Raw genomic sequence first — 3,762 nt, 5'->3', positions numbered from 1 at the left:
TATGTGTTTGGTTGAAATTCAAAGGTTAATGATGGTTAGTTACTTACATCTTTACATTCATTGGAGATGTACAAAGTAGTTAGATTTATAATCCTTGCTGGGAAACATTGCACAGAAAGACATTTACACTTTTTTTTTTTTTTAATATATACAGCATATCATTATTTTTAGTTAGGATCCGTCTTTTTTCCATGTTATTTGTGTTAGAACTGAACTATTGGTGATACTTGTCTTTTAATATGTTGAGGATGTAGAAAAAATGTGATTTTTCACATATAGATTTACATATGACATTTAATCTGTAGCTGTTAATGTACCACATACCATTGTGTCCATGGTAGGTTATCAGCCAGTAGCACTACTATTTCATTTCATAGTACTGAGGAAAGAGGCCTTTTTTAGACAGGAAAAAGGCATTTTAATCAGTATTATACCAGTGTGAGTTAGGCTCTGAGGGCTATTTACCGTACCATCAGTGAATTACAGGAAAAATGATGTATTTATTTTCCTTTTATCTTTTGTGTATGAGGGAATTTTTTAAATGCATTTTTTGATAGGATAAACAGTTCCTTTTTGTATGGAAGACAGAACTCATTATAGCTTAACCTCGTTTAGTGCTGTGCTTACTCAGTGGCTTTCAGAGTGAAACATATTTTTTTGTGATGAAATGTCAAAAAAGCATATTTCATGATATATTATTGAAGACATGTAATCAGACTGAAGCAAAGATAGTGTGAATGTATTATTGGTTGAACTGTTATCATTTTCAAAGACTTGCCCATAAAATCATATCAATTGTTATTCAAGGGCTAAATTTCAAGGATATGAAATTTCTTCATATTAATTGTTATTCAAGGGCTAAATTTCAAGGATATAAAATTTCTTCAATGTTATATGTACTTCTTTTGGAAATGGATTTGCTGTAATGTGTGGAATGTTATGCATAAACCTGTCAAAACAGAGAACGAAAGAATGGCATGGTAAGATTGGTAAGATTTCAATAGAATGGACATTAGTACAGAATGTTTAAGTCAAAATGTAAGAGTTACTGTCATATATTCTTTTCTTTTTTTATCTACTCATGCTTGGCATAAAAAAGACTTGTAATTTTTAATATAGAGGATTTTATCATAATTAAGAGGATTATATATATATATATATATATATATATATATATATATATATATATATATATATATATATATATATATATATATATATATCAGTGACTTTGGTCTTTTGTTTGATTGCTCAAGGTTCTTGGCATAATGTTTCATGCATTTAGGATTATGAAATAAAAAATGAGATGCCCCAAAAAGGGGTAAACAGTCTTCAGAGATAAGAACAAGTAATACATTTTCATCTCCAGATAAATTTTATGTATCATTTTGATTAGTTAAAGTTGAATCTCCCAACCAAAAGAAAAAATGCAAAAGTAATGTAATCTTACATAAGGCAAGTCTTTTTTAACATCAAAATAAGTAATTATCTGTACACATGATCCCTTTATAGTTGTTTGTTTGTAATAGCAATTAAATTTGTAATATATTTTTGGTTAGGTTTTGATAAAATTAGGAGTGTAACCATGACAGTTTTCAGGACAAGTTGATGTGGAAACATATAATTACATTTTATTTTTGTTGTATTGTGATTATGTAGCCTTTGGGCAGAAATGCATTAAAGATATTCTTTTAATGCATTTTCTGTATATCTTATGTCAGTTTTCTAGTATATGAAGAATAGGTATGTTTATGTGTGTATGTATAGATGTATGTATGTATATATCGATATCTATATCTATATATATGAATATCTCAATATATATATCTATATCTATAGCTATCTATCTGTCAATATATATATATATATATATATATATATATATATATATATATATATATATATATATATATATATATATATATATATATATATATATATTGTGTGTGTGTGTATGTATACATGCACACACAGAAACATATGTATTTACATTTTTGTATTTATTACATATCCCATCCTAGTTCTCTGAAAAGATAGATACATATATTTTTGTTTTGTCCATCAGGCAGGAAATTTCTTTATGAATGATTGTTATGCGATCTTTGATAATGCCACATTCTGAAAATTAGTCCTAACAAAATAAAACGAAACAAAAAATTAACCATAGTTATTTTAATGAGACGATGATCCAAACCATAAACAATTCTTAGCTTGTGACAGCATCTTGCTCTGAATTATTTAAAGTGCTTGAGTAAGATGCTTCACAAATTATACATTAAGCATATTTTTCCAATTCATATTTCTTTCCTTTTTCTTCCCCCTTCAGTTTTCTGTGTATGACTACGATAATCATTCAGTTGGTTCAGAATTGTTGATGTTTGTTCATAGTGGGACCATTGTTGAGACACTGAAGGATGTCAGGAGGAGCGTAGTGATTGTCGTAATCAATGTGATATATTTCGTGTTTTAGTAGGAAGACTCCTTATGAACTAGGGTAAAGAGAAACACACATTAACCAGGTGACTGTAAGATCAAAGTGGTATTTCTATCACATACCACATAATGGTATATTCCTGATGGTACCTACAAGGCTAGACTCTCAGTAACAAGGAATTTGTATTTGTAAATGAACTTGAATGAAAGTTTTTCATTATTATTGTTATTAGTGTTATTATTATTATTTTTTTTTTAATCTCATTTTTTAACATAGGTAGTTTAGATTTTTAGTGTGTTAGATTTTGATAAAAGATGATTACATGTCGATTTATGATTTCAGAACATAATCCAAATTCTAAGATATTTGCTTTTACCAATATTTTATAGAAAAGGAAATGGCATCTACATGTTCTTCTTCATATAGCATTATATAATTTCTTACTCCTATCTTATTTTCAATAGATATAACTGTGTTATATGGTAATAATTCATTTATAATATTGCATAAATTAGTAAATGTGATAAAAATAACATTTTCTGTTGATTTTATCTCCTATGATCATTTAATAGGCTCTTCTGAATTCCCTATGGACTCCTTGCAGTCCAGGCAAGTACTGTGTGTCTAGCCACAGAGGTATATCCAAGCTTTAGTTTTTGGAACACTTGGCAGATAAATTAGCAATAGAGTTTAAGTAGAGACAAAGTGCCCTAATTTTTTATAGTGTGATGGAAAGTATGACCTGTGAGACATATGGCTCAGTATGAGATAGATGATGTTAGTGCATATGTGTGTATGTATATATGTGTGTGTGTATATATATATATATGTATATATCCATATAGTTGTATATATATGTATATATATATATATATATATATATATATATATATATATATATATATATATATTTCTATATATAACACATGCATACACACAAAAAGCAAAAGGTTTAACCTAAGTGTCCATGGTTTTGTCATTCTTCATTCCTTGTCAGAAAGTATGACGTAAATGATGTAGAAGGTAAAGGAAGCCACCAAGTTGGCCTTACCTTATTGATAACTAGAAGAAAATAATGTATTTTTCTCTGACAAAGGTAGAGTTATTACCAAAAGAGCACAAATATCTGATATCTATTTTTTTTTCCTTTTAGATTTTTAGACATTATAACCTAGGTAGATCTAAAACTACTCTGGAAGTTTCAAATAGATATTTTATTCTTACAACAAAGAATCACTAGGACTATGGTATTTTTCATAACGACCACCAACGAAAGAAAAGGAAAACCTGTCACGGACCGCATTTGTATCATCGCATCATTCCTCGGG

The 3,762-nt window shown here is 28.3% G+C and overlaps 1 protein-coding gene across 5 annotated transcripts in view; it reads left to right on the top strand.

Moving 5' to 3' along the window:
- Positions 1-2,967, top strand: part of LOC122255476 (large neutral amino acids transporter small subunit 2) — a 47,788-nt gene extending 44,821 nt beyond the window's left edge. For 3 of the 5 annotated variants that reach the window (XM_086555942.1, XM_086555943.1, XM_086555946.1), the window contains one exon: positions 1-825. This exon is cut by the window's left edge and continues 157 nt beyond it. The gene's annotated coding sequence lies outside the window, so the exon portion shown is untranslated. The other 2 variants (XM_086555947.1, XM_086555948.1) reach the window with 1 other exon arrangement.
- Positions 2,968-3,762: the final 795 nt, after the last annotated feature.

Source organism: Penaeus japonicus, unplaced genomic scaffold (genome assembly GCF_977035675.1).
Source record: "Penaeus japonicus unplaced genomic scaffold, GWHDUDI00000001_assembly GWHDUDI00000031, whole genome shotgun sequence".
In the NCBI taxonomy this organism is placed as follows: domain Eukaryota; kingdom Metazoa; phylum Arthropoda; class Malacostraca; order Decapoda; family Penaeidae; genus Penaeus; species Penaeus japonicus.
The sequence above is the reverse complement of the archived record's forward strand: the minus strand, read 5'-3'. Positions and strand labels throughout refer to the sequence as shown.